General features: G+C 41.8%; 1 protein-coding gene across 1 annotated transcript in view; it reads right to left on the reverse strand.

The window, feature by feature from the left end:
• The window catches only part of LOC108038952 (aminopeptidase N), a 534,976-nt gene that overhangs the window by 361,234 nt on the left and 158,121 nt on the right, over window positions 1–15,621 (reverse strand). The gene's annotated exons all lie outside the window — the stretch shown is intronic.

Raw genomic sequence — 15,621 nt, forward strand, 5'->3', positions numbered from 1 at the left:
AAATTGTGAAGACTTGGCTTGTCTGGAACTGCCCTCACGTGGTCGTCACACCAGCACAGTCCCCAGACTTGAATGTGATCGAAAATTTATGGGAAATATTGGACATAGCCATAAGGAAGAGGAGCAAAAATAACCTCAAAAGTGCTATCTTGGAAGAAAGGGGAAAAAAAAACGGTGAAGACAACTAAAACCAGAGATTAGGAAACACCAAAATATTAGATGTAAAATTAGTAACAAAAAGTTGAATGAACTCCATGATATAATTAAAAAGTCAGTACTTTTAGTTTTTTTTTTTGTCTTAAGTGTTATATAATGGAGCAAAAATAATGAAGTGCCTTAATAAATGACAAAATACTACCAAATATAACTGCAGTTAAATCTTTTTCATATTCCGAATGAATTGCCAGCTTAATGATATTTGTTCGCGCACTTTGCGCTTTAAAATTTGTTAAATAGTGTAAGGCGGGAGCGGGAGCACAATAAAGATTTAATCGCTCTCGCGAATTCGCCCCGTCTCTCGCCCCTTCGTTAAGTTAGGTTTAAGCGTCTATATATTGAAATTAAATGTCAGTGTTAAATCGAACTCGATCCAACCCGCACTCCCTTTCGTCACTCTCTTCGTCGGTATTAAAATCGTCAGAGATCCACCAAGTCACGTATTTGTTAATACAAAAGAGTATTAAGTTTTTTTCATGGTGACCCCGACGTGATATTTGGATTTTTCGCGATCTTAATTTTCACAAAAAAAAAAAAATAATAAACACAAAAACTCGCGTCGGTACGGCAACCAATTTTTCGTTTTCTTTTGGAACTGCGTTGGAAGTCTGCTGAACCCTCCCTCTTGCTGTTGTTAAAATGGAAAAAAAGGAAGTCTCAAGCCCAAAATTGGCCAAGCAGGAATAGTGTGCGAAAAGTTGAAAGCTAATCTGTGGCGTTTTTTAATTGTGTTTTGGCCCATCTTTCAACTTTTTGCATTCGTGTGAAAAATTCGGTAGATAGCGAGCATTCTAACCAAGAAATAAATAAAACTTGCATGTACTAACAATTATAATTCTGATACATACATACATCCATACACATATACATATTTTGAATTATACATACAAGTTATAACACACCCAGTTCCCACAAAGACAAATTGTCGAGTTGCAGGCCATATCCGGTGGCCAACACGCGCAGTAAGGAAACCGCCGACTCCGCACTCCGAGGGCAGTTGCCCGGAGCCCGGTCAGAGCCCTCGCGGAGCGAGTGATCGCCACCGGCCGGATATCTGCTGCTGACCTGGCGCTTTATTTCTGGCGCTGGGAACACTTACTCAGCGGATGATCGCCACCGGCCGGATACCAAGTGCTGACCCGGCACTTTAGCGGCAGCGCTGCGACCAGGCAAAAGCCTCGAGCCGCGGCCGGACCGGGACCTTAAGTTAGTCTAAATTTGTACTCCGCAGCCTTAGCTGTGTTTTGTAAATCAAGTATTGTTTATCCACTACCTTAACAGGTTTAGGAGTAATAAATAATAAACTTAATATCGCACCGTGTCTTTATTATCCTCTGCCTTAACAGGTTTAGGAGAAATAGGGATTAATTAAATACCAAATACCAAACCAAAATAACTGGCGCTCAACGTAACCGATCCCGCGATACTCGGTACCGTGCGAATTACAAAAAGTAATTTGCAATTATTTTTAATTAATAAATAAATAATAAAGTATTCGGAGAAGTAAAATTGCCGGTACAGTGGGCACACATTATTATTTTCCCCACACAAAATTTTTGTTATTTTTGAACAAATTAATTATTAATTGCCAAGTGAAACAAGGAGTGTTTTTCTGGAAATATTAAAATATTAAAATTATAATAAAATCTATTAACGGTGGGAGCATAAGTATTCCCCGTGTATTAAATTTTTATTTCAATTAATAAAATAAATTATTAATTAAAACAAATTTTTCAAGATATTTAAAAAAAAAAATTTTTTTTTTAAATTACCATTCCCACATCTAATTGTCGGAGTGAGAAAACATTAAAACTCATCTACAAAATATTCAGGAAAGCTCTTGATCGGATTTCGTCGCACCCATAGAAACATGTGCTACACATTTTTATTTGAATTTTTTTCTCTCTTCTACTGTCGTTGTGGAAAAAAATAAATATTGAAAATAAATTATTCTCATGAAATATTTCGAAATACGGACCTATGTATAGGGTTAACGAGGGGGTTTCATCAGACGAGGAGGTTCTCGAGGAATATAGGAAACTCTTAAATACAAACGTAAAAAATAAAAATTACCAACATTCCGAGGCATATTGCCCATCTAGCAGTAGGGCAGTATTCATTCGAGACAGCGTTCTCAACGTCACAAACCCAGAAACCCAGCAAGAAGCACAAGATATGCAAGCAGAACAGATTGCAAATATGGAGGCCGCCATAGCTGGCGCACTCCAAAAACAACAGCAGCTATTTGATGAAAAATTAGCCGCAATTGTAGGGGAGTTAAACTCATTAAAAGTTAAGGATAATGTTCCACGAATCCAAACATTCGATGAAATTAAATTAGAACCACAAAGAGTACGTTGTGACGAACCTCTTGACATGGTCAAGTCAGTCCCAGAATTCGACGGTAAACAAGAAAATTATGTTTGCTGGAGACAAGCTGCCACCGCAGCCTACAAAGTATTTGAGGGCTATGAAGGCAGCAGCCGACATTATCAGGCTGTCGGAATACTGAAAAACAAAGTAAGGGGACCAGCGGCTGCTGCGCTATCCTCTTTCAACACGGTATTCAATTTTCATGCCATACTGGCACGCCTAGACTTCACGTATGCGGACAAAACTCCGACACACGTAATTAAACAAGAATTAAGCTTGTCAAGGCAGGGGAACTACCTCTGCTCAAGTATTACGATGAAATAGAACGGAAGCTAACGCTTCTAACTAACAAAACTATCATGACACACGGCGCAGCCGCAGCGGCCGTCCTAAATGAACAACACAGAGAAGACGCTTTGCATGCGTTCATATCTGGGTTAAAAAAATCACTGAAAATAGACGTTTTTCCGGCACAGCCACGGGACTTGCGGTCAGCATTAGCGTTAGCGCAAGAGGCTGAATCAAGTAACGAAAGGAGCATATTTGCGGCTACCTTCGCCCGGCACAGTGAAGAAAAATCATTTAAGCCGAGCAACCAGCGACAAGCAGGTTGGAAAAATTATGAGCAGAACCAAAATCAAGGAGCAATAAAAAAAAACCCCCACTTCGTTAGGACCCAGAAAGGAGCCAACAACCAAAATGGTTCTTTCCGTCAGAAGCCATATAATAGCACAGGGAATAATCAGGGCCAGCCAACACCAGAGCCAATGGAGGTTTATACCTCCTCCAGATTTAGGCAGCCCACAACATGGCAAAAAGGGCAGTCGGCACGGTTTCAACAAAAAATAAACTTCATGCCGGAGGAAAAACCCGACGACGAAGATTATGACTCCATTGCCCAGGCCTGCGCTACTGAGATGGAAGACGAGTTAGACGTAGAGGACTCCTGTAATTTTTTAGGGTAAAGTCCCTGCTCCCCTACATTACGCGTAAGGTAGCAGGAAGTGAAATAAAATTACTACTAGATACAGGCACTTCCAAAAATTATATCACTGCACTCCCGGGGCTAAAAGGCATCGTGGCGGCGGAAAAACCTTTCACAGTGAAATCAATACATGGCTTCACCAAAATAGACAAAAAATGTCTAGTTTCAGTTTTTAACGTAAAAACACCCTTTTTTATATTAAATAACCTTAAAGACTTTGACGGTATTATCGGGCTCGACTTGCTTAAACAAGTGAATGCGAAACTCGATTTTACTGGGAATATCCTGCTTACAAACAATGGAACTGAAAAGATCCAGTTTACTAAAGCAGAAAACGTTAACTTTATAAAAATCGATGATGAGGATGTTCCCCTGGCAATTAAAGCCACCTTTGACAAAATGATTGTAAAAAATCATAGGGCTTTCGCCGACCCAGACGAAGCATTGCCGTTTAATATAAACACGATCGCCACGATTAAAACTGACGGGGAGCCGGTGTACTCCAAGTCGTACCCGCATCCCATGGGTGTGACCGAATTCGTCAATGCGGAGGTTAAACAACTTCTTGCGGACCGCGTAATAAGGCCATCCAAGTCCCCATATAACAACCCTACCTGGGTTGTAGACAAAAAAGGCACAGACCAAAATGGCGTTAAGAAGAAGCGATTGGTTATCGACTTTAGGAAGTTGAATGAAAGAACCGTAGATGATAGATACCCTATCCCTACAATTTCGACAATACTGTCGAACATGGGCGAGTCACAATTCTTTACGACACTCGACCTCAAATCAGGTTTTCACCAGATAGAGCTGGCGGAGAAGGACAGGGAAAAGACTGCCTTCTCTATAAACAACGGCAAGTACGAATTCTGTAGATTTCCATTCGGACTCAAAAACGCCCCAAGCATATTTCAAAGGGCCATCGACGACGTGCTTAGAGAAGGAATCCCTAAGTTATGCTACGTGTACGTAGATGACGTCATAATATTTTCTAAGACAAAAGAGGAGTTAAAGACGTGGATTGGGTACTAACCAAACTCCTGGAAGCAGGCATGAGAGTGTCCCAGGAAAAATCAAAGTTCTTTAAAAAGAGCGTTGAGTACTTGGGGTTCATTGTGTCACAAGGGGGGCTTAGAACTTCACCTGAAAAGGTAAAAGCCATAAAGGAATTTCCCCAACCAAAAACACTTTTCGACCTCAGATCCTTCCTGGGGTTAGCAAGCTACTACAGGTGCTTTATCAAAAACTTCGCGACAATCGCAAGACCCCTGACAAACATCCTAAAGGGAGAAAATGGGAAAGCCAGCAAATACCAGTCAAGGAAAATTGACATAGATTTCACCAAAGAACGGAGAGAAACTTTTGACAGACTAAGGGAAATCTTGGCGTCAGAAGATGTTCTGCTCTCGTATCCAGATTTTAAGAAACCATTCGATTTAACAACGGATGCATCGGGCTTTGGTTTGGGGGCGGTGCTATCCCAAGATGGCCGCCCAATCACAATGATTTCACGTGCCCTACGTGACTGCGAAAAAAATTATGCGACCAATGAACGAGAACTCCTCGCCATTGTTTGGTCACTAAAAAACCTCCGGAATTTCCTTTACGGAGTAAAAGGCTTACAGATTTTTACCGATCACCAGCCACTAACCTTTGCTGTCTCGGACAAAAATCCCAACGCGAAGCTAAAACGTTGGAAGGGGATTATTGATGATCATGGCGCAAAACTAGTTTATAAGCCAGGCAAGGAAAACCTTGTGGCGGACGCATTATCCCGCCAGAACATAAACGCCTTAGAAGACGGACAGGAATCAGATGCAGCCACAATACACAGCGAACAGTCGCTTACGTACACGATTGATACAACTGACAACCCAGTAAACTGTTTCCGAAATCAAATAATAATTGAGGACGGAAACAGCTTCTCGGTAGACACATTTATCTTGTTTAAGAGTAAGGTGAGGCATACAATTAGAACACCTAATCGGGAAAACCTTCTAAATGCACTACAAGATGTCGTAAACGCTGAGGTAGTAAACGCAATTCACTGCTCCCTACCAACTTTGGCATTTATTCAACATCAGCTGGTCGAGTCGTTCCCTAGCACTTCCTTCAAGTACGCGAAGAGCTTTGTTCAGGACATAACGGACACAACCGAACAGAGGGAGATCGTCATAACAGAACACAACAGGGCTCACCGAGCTGCACAGGAAAATGTGAAGCAAATCCTTAGAGATTACTTTTTCCCAAAAATGCTTCGGCTAGCAACAGAAATCACCTCAAACTGCAGAACCTGCTCTATGGGAAAATACAAACGCCATCCATCTAAGCAGGCGATAGCGGAAACACCTATTCCTTTTTCCGTGGGAGAAATCCTACACATCGATATCTTCTCAACAGACGGAAAACTTTTCCTCACTTGCGTAGATAAATTCTCGAAATTCGCCACAGTGCAAGCCATCGCATCGAGGGCTATTGTGGACATTAAAGCCCCCTTACTACATGTAATAAATTTTTTTCCGAAAACAAAAACAATCTATTGCGATAATGAAAGATCACTAAACTCTGAAACCATTAAATCAATTTTGCTTAACCACTTCAATATCACCATTTCCAACGCTCCACCCCTACATAGCACCTCAAATGGGCAAGTGGAGAGGTTTCATAGTACTCTGGCAGAAATAGCCAGATGCCTGAAACTGGAAAACAAACTAAACGACACTGTCGAATTAATCCTTTTGGCAGCTTACAAATATAACAATTCAATTCACTCAGTAACCGATAGGAAACCAATGGAAATAGTTCACTCAAAGTCCACAGAATTCGAGAGAGGAATTAGTAGGAAAATTCAACAGGCCCAAGAAAGGAGCCTTGACCACGTAAACAAGGGTAGGACTTATAAGGACTATCAGGTCGGTGAAAGAGTTTTTTCTTAAAGCAAACAAACGCCTGGGAAATAAACTCTCACCGCTATGTTCGGAAGAAGTTATTGAAGCAGACCTGGGGACAACGGTCCTAATTAGTGGGAGGGTGGTCCACAAGGACAATCTGCGCTAATCATCTTCGCTAGATTCCCGACTCATTTTTATTCTTTTTATATTTTGTATTCTTTTTATTCTTATATTCCTTTTTTACAACTTTATATTTCTCTAGGTTAGGAAGGTGCATTTTACTTTTGGCACTAACGGCTGTTAGGACGGACGCGACAGTAAAACTGAACGACTATACGAACGCAGACTATATTCCAATAGAGGACGGTAGCATAGTAGTTTGGGAATCTTACGGATACTTACAGCACGCAACGAACATGACGACCTACGAAGACTACGCCGACCAGACTGAAACATTGACGAGGACTTTTACTGACGACCATAGAATACCGGTTATAACAACAGACCTTAAGCACATTCGCAAGTTGGTAGCTACCCTAAAAATCCATCATAGGTCCGCTAGAAGTATAAACTTAATTGGGACAGCTTTAAAGGTCATTGCAGGCACTCCCGACTTCAATGATTGGGAACAGATAAAATTCAATCAAGAGCAACTAATGAACGCAGACGAGGGGCAAACTGAATTAAATATTAAATTTCAGGAACGTTTGAACGAACTCGCGAGCGCAATGAATCAAATTCAAAAGTTTGAAACCAATAAAGAAACACACCTCTTGGAAATCATTTTGGCAAAAAATAGAATCGTTATCACAGATCTGGAAAATATCCTAATGGGCTTAACCCTAGCAAAATTAAATATTGTAAGTCCGGCAATTCTAGATAGCTCCGACATTGGCGAATTTAGGGACAAGCAGCCTATTAACATTAGTTTAATAGAAATATTAGAAGTATCTAGTATAAGTGTTTTTCAAAATTTCGATATCCTCCATTTTCTTATTAAATTTCCTAATCCTAAGTTCGTATGTAAAAAGATAACGGTCTACCCGGTCCAGCACAACAAAAAAATACTGGACTTTGAAAAAGGAAACCTAGTCGCTGAGTGCCCAGGGCGAAATCTCAACATCGGATACTGCAAGACGACGGTTGGCGCCACCTTCTGCAGGGAGCTGCAAAATGGTACTTGTGCCCAGCAACTAGTTTCCGGAGCCACTGCGCACTGCTCCACGCTTCCAGGGCATCTGGATCCAGTTACGGTAGTAGATCACGGCACCCTCATAGTGAACGAGGCCAACATGACCATAACCGACGACCAAGGACGGGACCAAAAAATATCTGGGACCTACCTGGTAACCTATTCCGACAGAATAAGTCTCAACGGAACTTGGTTCATAAATCAGCTGGGAAACTCGATGAAAAAACCCGCCGTATCGGCCATGGCCGTTGTCAACGTCACGGCACACCAAAACCGGCTAAGTCTCCCATTTCTCCACGAGCTGAGCCTGAGAAACCTTCACCACATCGGGACCCTTAGAGAAGAGCTTTCCTTGGGCTCCCTCCTCAGCTACTCCATCACCCTACTCGCCTCCTTCCTACTGTGTTCCACTGTTTGGCTCGGCTACCACCATCTGAAGACCAGGAGCCCCGTCAAATCAGGGGCTAATGGTGACGAAGAAGCAGCAGGTCACCGGGACGGCGAACACTTAAAAGAGGGAGAAGTTAACACACCCAGTTCCCACAAAGACAAATTGTCGAGTTGCAGGCCATATCCGGTGGCCAACACGCGCAGTAAGGAAACCGCCGACTCCGCACTCCGAGGGCAGTTGCCCGGAGCCGTATCTGTCTGACCTGGCGCTTATTTCTGGCGCTGGGAACACTTACAGCGGATGATCGCCACCGGCCGGATACCAAGTGCTGACCTGGCACTTTAGCGGCAGCGCTGCGACCAGGCAAAAGCCTCGAGCCGCGGCCGGACCGGGACCTTAAGTTAGTCTAAATTTGTACTCTTACTCTTACTTAGCTGTGTTTTGTAAATCAAGTATTGCTTATCCTCTACCTTAACAGGTTTAGGAGTAATAAATAATAAACTTAATATCGCACCGTGTCTTTATTATCCTCTGCCTTAACAGGTTTAGGAGAAATAGGGATTAATTAAATACCAAATACCAAACCAAAATAACTTACATAAGTAAGTGAATCGCTTTGGACCAAAATAAAATAAATATTTGTCGGCATCCTGGTTTTTTTAAAAATAAAATTCCCCCATTTCTCGTCGTAGTGAACACCAATTATAGCTTTGCAAAAAAATGGGCATATTATATTGAATTATTAAATAATTTAGGATTCCTTAAATTAATTCCTTAATTCATTTTAAATAACTCCCCTACATTGCTTGCGTTCAGCTTATTCCTCTCGTTGGTTATTATTATTTAAATTTAATAAATTTAAAAACAAAATTTTTTTTGTACACACTTACATATAATTAAAAAAAAAAAATAATAAATAAATAAATTAAATTAAATTTAAAAATCTTCGATACCAAAAAAAAAAAAAATGCCAAAATCAGAAAGTAACAAGGAAATCGAAGAGTTGAAAAACCAACGAGATGGATATATGAGGAGTATAGAGCGAACGCAAAGATATTTAAATGAGGGTCGATTCTCTTTAAATACGGTTGAGTTAGAATGTCGATTAGAAATCCTAAATACGCACATCGAAAATGCTTCGCTTATACAAAATAAAATTGAAGCGAAAGATGGAGATGATGAGTACCGCTTTTGCTGCCCTAACAGTTCAGCGTGCATTAACTGCCTCCGTAAGGGCCACACGGTAAAAAGATGCAAATCGAAGAGAAGCAGGGTGTGTAAGTCCTCACACCACACATTGCTGCACATTTATTCGCCATCAAATCTCGCGTTGCCACCTCCTCCTCAGCCCACGCTCTTGCAGAATACTCCCTCCACTTCGCATGTTTTGCATGCGACTGCATCGGATAGAGTTATTCTTGCCACAGCCATCGTGAGCGTCCAAACAAAAAATAGGCGAATTAGTTTTGGCTCGAGCGTTGCTCGATTCTGGTTCACAAGTAAATTTTGTGACCGACGAGCTCGCTCAGAGACTTCAGATTAAGAGAGAGGACGTGTGTTTGAGCTTGCGGGGCATTGGTGGAACTAATGCTCAAGCAACCAAGAAAATACACACGATAGTAAAGTCGCGAGTGGGTAGCAGTCAATTGTCGTCTGAACTTTACATATTAAAAAATATTTCTGGTTATCATCCGGATCAAACGGTGAACACCAGCGGCTGGAGGGTGCCTGAAAATATTCAATTGGCAGATCCATTCTTCTTCAAGCCCCAAAAAATAGACATGCTTATAGGCGCAGACTCGTTCTTTGAACTATTGTCAGTCGGCCAGATAAAGCAAGGGCCTGAGTTTCCCATTTTGCAGAAAACAGTTATCGGCTGGATAGTGTCAGGGAGATGTGACTCAGAAAAAATAAGAAATGCGGAAAAGTTGGTACATCTCAGCTGCCAGGAGGAAGTGTTGGAGTCAATAGACACAACCCTGCAGAAATTTTGGTCTGTGGAGGACTTGCCGCCCAAGGCCAAGGTCCATACTCCTGAGCAGCAACTTTGTGAGCAACACTTTGAGAAAAATACTCAAAGATTGTCGTCCGGAAGATTTTCGGTTCGTTTGCCGTTCAAATCTGACCCAAACACTCTTGGTTCATCATATGAAGTTGCGAAACGTAGATTTTTGTCGCTTGAAAGAAGATTATCCAAAGATCCTTCTTTAAAAACGATGTATCTGGAATTCATGGAAGAATATGAAGCCATGGGCCACATGTCTTCCACTAACAATAAAATTCCAGACAGTTCGCACTATTTCATTCCGCACCAATGCGTGCTGCGACCTGAAAGCACCTCGACAAAGTTGAGAGTGGTATTCGACGCCTCGAGCCGTACATCGACGCAGGTCGCGTTGAATGACATCTTGATGGTTGGCCCCACCATTCAAGAGGAGCTGTATTCGACCCTTCTTCGGTTCAGACTGCACAAGTTTGCGCTTGCAGCAGACGTACAAAAGATGTATCGTCAAGTAATGGTTGACGAAGCTGACCGAAACTTTCAGCTCATAGTGTTGAGACGAGATCCATCTGAGCCTCTAAAAATCTTCAAGCTGAACACCGTGACTTATGGAACTTCGCCAGCACCCTATCTGGCGATTCGGTGTTTAATGCGGCTTGGAGAGATCGCGCAGGATTCGTGTCCAAAAGCCGCTAAGGTCATTCAGAATGACTTTTATGTTGACGATTTGTTGACTGGCGCCAGATGCGTTGAGGACCTGCTAAGCCTTCGAGACGAAGTTTCTCAGGTATTGCAAGAGGCAGGATTTGAATTGGCAAAGTGGTTTTCTAACTGCCCAGAGTTGTCCGCATCTGAAAGCGTTGTCATGCCGCTAACGGCAGACTCAGACGTAACTAAAACCCTTGGCGTGGTTTGGTTGCCGGGTAAAGATTACTTTCAATTTCGGTTGGATGACTCTTTCCTGGATCTTCGTGCGACAAAACGAAACATACTGTCGGTGACTGCCCGACTTTTCGATCCGCTTGGCCTGTTGTGTCCTCTAGTGACTAGGGCAAAAATGTTGTTGCAGGAACTGTGGCTTCGAAAGTTAGACTGGGACGAGTCGCTGCCGATGCAACTGCAGACATCTTGGGAAGCTTTTAAGGGAACGCTGTTGCAGCTGCCCAAGATCAAGGTATCGCGATTCGTTCATACATACGCCAAAGTCCCAGCAGAAATACATGGTTTCGCTGACGCTTCCATGCGAGCATATGGAGCGTGCATCTACGTTCGCACTAGTACCGCTGAAGGTATAAAAGTATTTTTATTGACAGCAAAATCCAAAGTAGCTCCCCTCAAGACGAAAACTTTGCCTCGCCTTGAGTTGTGCGCAGCTCACCTTCTTGCGGATCTCTATAATCGTGTAAGACCATTGCTTAATTTTCCGATTACAAAAGTGTTCCTCTGGACGGATTCGGAGATCACTTTGCATTGGATCAAAACGCATCCTTCGTCGTTGTCAGTTTTTGTCTCAAACCGAGTTGCGGAGATTCAAGAGTGGTCGGAAAAAGCAATCTGGAGACATGTCCCCACGAAAGTAAACCCAGTGGACATCGTGTCACGGGGATGTAACGTTGAGGAACTTACAGCTTCCATTTGGTTCGCTGGGCCGTCGTTTTTGCTCGATGCAGAAAAAGATTGGCCTGTAAATCGACACTTCGAAGTACCTGCTGATGTCGTGTCGATGGAATTACGCAAATCAGCATTGGCGCTTATGGTAATCCCAGAGCCCAATTATGTGCTTCAGAAAATAGAATCCTTTTCGTCGCACATAAGGCTTCTAAGGGTTTTCGTGTGGGTCTTACGGTTTATTCAAAGGTGTAAAAAAGTGTCGCAGCCTTTTGAAAAAAGTATAACACCAAGAGAACTGAATTTTGCGTTCGAGAAAATAGTGGAAGTGATCCAATCTCACGAGTTCAGTGACGACATAGGTAAAATTCGGAAAAATAAACCGGTAGCAACGAATATACAAAAACTAAGCCCTTTTTCTTCAGGAGAAAAAATTAGATTGATGTTAGCCACCGTACAAATCATACGTGGCATTGTTTGTATGTTTTGCGTCCAAAGCGGTCCACTTAGAGTTAGTGTCTGACCTCACCACTGATGCGTTCTTGTTGGCATTCCAAAGGTTCGTGAGTCGACGCGGGGTTCCGGAGAAGGTGTGGTGCGAGAACGCGACGAACTTCGTCGGAGCCGATCACCACATGAGCGAGTTCCGGGCCCGTCTGGAGGAGCAGGGGGGCGGTATCGCAACATTCGCATCAAGAAAAGGATGCGAGTTTGCGTTCATACCGCCCAGAGCATGTCACTTCGGCGGACTTTGGGAGGCAGGTGTGAAGTCTGCAAAGCACCTGTTCCTTTGGACGGTCGGCGAAGACATCCTGACCACGGAGGAGCTCGGAACTCTCCTCACCAGCGTGGAGGTCGTTCTCAACTCCAAGCCCCTCGGAGCGATCAGCACGGATCCCAACGACGGCGAAGCCCTAGCTCCACCCTCAGCAGCGCTCCCGGACCAAGTCAGCCCAATCTGCTTACGACGATGGCGCAGTGTCTCGTGTCTCAGGCACAGGTTTTGGCAGCGTTGGTCCCGGGAGTACGTCTCGAGACCACCAGGAGGTTCTAAACGTCGACGTGGGAGCTCTCGTCGTCGTCGCCGAGGACAACCTTCCGCCGGCTAAGTGGATGACCGGGCGGATCGTGGCGGTGCACGTCGGCGCTGACGGCAAGGTCCGAGTGGCGGACGTGAAGACGAAGGATGGGACGTATCGGCGAGCGGTCCATAGGCTGGCGGTGCTGCCTGTGGCATGCTGAAGACGGCGGTCCTTCAGAGGGGGCGGTGTTCGCGCACTTTGCGCTTTGAAATTTGTTAAATAGTGTAAGGCGGGAGCGGGAGCACAATAAAGATTTAATCGCTCTCGCGAATTCGCCCCGTCTCTCGCCCCTTCGTTAAGTTAGGTTTAAGCGTCTATATATTGAAATTAAATGTCAGTGTTAAATCGAACTCGATCCAAACCGCACTCCCTTTCGTCACTCTCTTCGTCGGTATTAAAGTCGTCAGAGATCCACCAAGTCACGTATTTGTTAATACAAAAGAGTATTACATATTTTTCAATATTTAATTTCAAGTTTACGTCTGCACGAAATAAGCTGTGAGCCACTGTATACGATATTGTTGCCCGATTTTGACAAAACTAAAAACTTAATTTTGAAATAGTACAAAATTACTATGTCTCAAATTAATATTTTGATAAATAGAAAACAGCAATTAAAATTTTTTTATTTTTGTTTTAAATTTTAAAATTTTTTTTATGAGAGATTTTGAAATATTTAAATACTACGGAATTGCGGGCTTAATTAAATTTGTTCAGTCAAACTACGTTTTTCCCTGTGTATATTTTCATTTGTATGAATTCCAGAGTCTGTGCACTCTGTTATCTTATATGTCAACTCAATTATGTTAACTCAGATGAAGCTGCCAATAAATCAGTACGAAAAAGAGAGCGGAACGGAGATTATCTTTTCTTGCAAGTTACCAATTTTCACACTGCCCAGACCCTAGTTTCATGTCGCCACAAAAACGCTTGTGGATGCAACAAAATTTAAATCGGACATCTATATCATATAGCTCCTAAAGGAAAATCAAAAAATTAAAAACATTCAATTTCAATTTATTTTAAAATGCTTTCCTAACGCTACAAGTTGATAACTTATAATTAGTGCGATGGTCACGTAGGACAAATTACTTATAAATACAGATTTGACATAGTTATTTGGAAGTTTAAATGGAATTTTTAAAATTACGCTTAACATTAAAGGTTAAAGAAAGGAAAAGGGTCGCTTTGTTTTTTTTTTTTTTTTTTTATATTGTGATAGTATCTTGTAGGTGTAATGTGAGTTGCGTGGCGCTACTAATATTTTTTAAAGGGGCTGGGAGCTGGTTCCATAACCTTATTGCGTGTACGAAAAACTGCCTTTCAGAAAGTAGAGATCTGTGTCTTATTTGAATGAGGTTATTTGCTCTTCTTGAGGAAGTGAATCTTAATGCTTCAAAGAGATAAGCTGGTTCCCTCGTGTAAATTATTTTGTGCAGATATATTAAAACTCTTAGTTTCATCCAATCGGTCAAATTAAGTTCAAATATTCTATATGCATAGCTTGTAACATGGTCAAATCGACGTAGATTGAATATAAATCTTGCTATATTATTATATGCAACTTTTAATTTTTGTTGGCTGGCTGCATCGCAATTTGAAAAAATTTCTATCCCATAAAAAAGTGTAGGGATTAAACAGGTCTTGGCAATTAACATACGAACATTTATGGGTAACAGACTTTTAACCGGACAGAGAGATCTTAGTAAACCGTACGTTTTCCCTACAGCCTTATTTATATGGTCATTCCAACTAAGTTTATTATTGAATATGATACCCAAGTTTGTAGCATTTTCAACATATTTAATGGTCATGCTGTTTATCATCAATGGCTGCAAGTCAGCAATATTTACTTTCTTTTTATATATTACGAGACATTTACATTTTGTTGGGTTTAGACCAAGGCCATTGTCTTTGGCCCAGCTGCTAACTTTACCAAGCTCTCGATTGCATATATTCACACACTCGTTAATTCTACTAATGGGACGGCTAACATACATCTGGACATCATCTGCGTACATGTGAACATCACTATTTGACAAGGTCAATCACTATTTGGAAGGTCATTGACATACAGAGTAAACGGTAAAGGTCCAAGAACTGAGCCTTGAGGCACACCACGTTTAAGGACTACAAGAGAAGACGAAACATTTGATATTACTACAGACTGCCGACGATTTTTTAGGTACGAGGTCATAAGTTTGACAGAAGTTGTTGAAAAATTGAACTGAGTTTGCAATTTGGAACACAGAACTTCATGATTAACAGAGTCAAAAGCTTTACTATAGTCAAGAAGTACTAGAAGCGTCACGTTGGATTTGTCTGCATGTTTACGTATATCTTCCGAGATTTTTAGGATTGCCGAGGTGCAGCTACGTTTTATTCTGAATCCCGATTGGTTGTTGTTAAGTAGAGCATTATCACCTATATAAGCGTTTATTTGGGCTGCCATAATGTTCTCAAAGGCTTTAGATAAGAACGGTAGAATTGATATAGGTCTATAATCCTTGTTGGCTTTCATAATTGGGATAATTTTTGCGATTTTCCAACAGTCAGGAAATGCGGATGTTGTAAATGCAGTGTTAAAAATGTGAGTAATGTATGTAAGAATTTTAGGAAGTATTATTTTAATGAATTTAGGATTTACTTCGTCTAGTCCGATTGCGTCTGATTTAATTTTAAGAATATTGACGAGAACTACTGATTAACACAAGCAAATCTAAAACTATTATCACAGAAATGTTCAGGTACTGAATTCAGGTACAAATTGTTATCGTCGATTTCAGGTTCATTGCATTCTGACAGTTGTTGGTTTAGCTCTTCGACATTAACATCCTTTCCCGGCGTTGATTTTTGTTTTCCTATCCCTAGTGACTTGATT

Source organism: Drosophila rhopaloa, unplaced genomic scaffold (assembly GCF_018152115.1).
Source record: "Drosophila rhopaloa isolate 14029-0021.01 unplaced genomic scaffold, ASM1815211v1 contig_4, whole genome shotgun sequence".
In the NCBI taxonomy this organism is placed as follows: domain Eukaryota; kingdom Metazoa; phylum Arthropoda; class Insecta; order Diptera; family Drosophilidae; genus Drosophila; species Drosophila rhopaloa.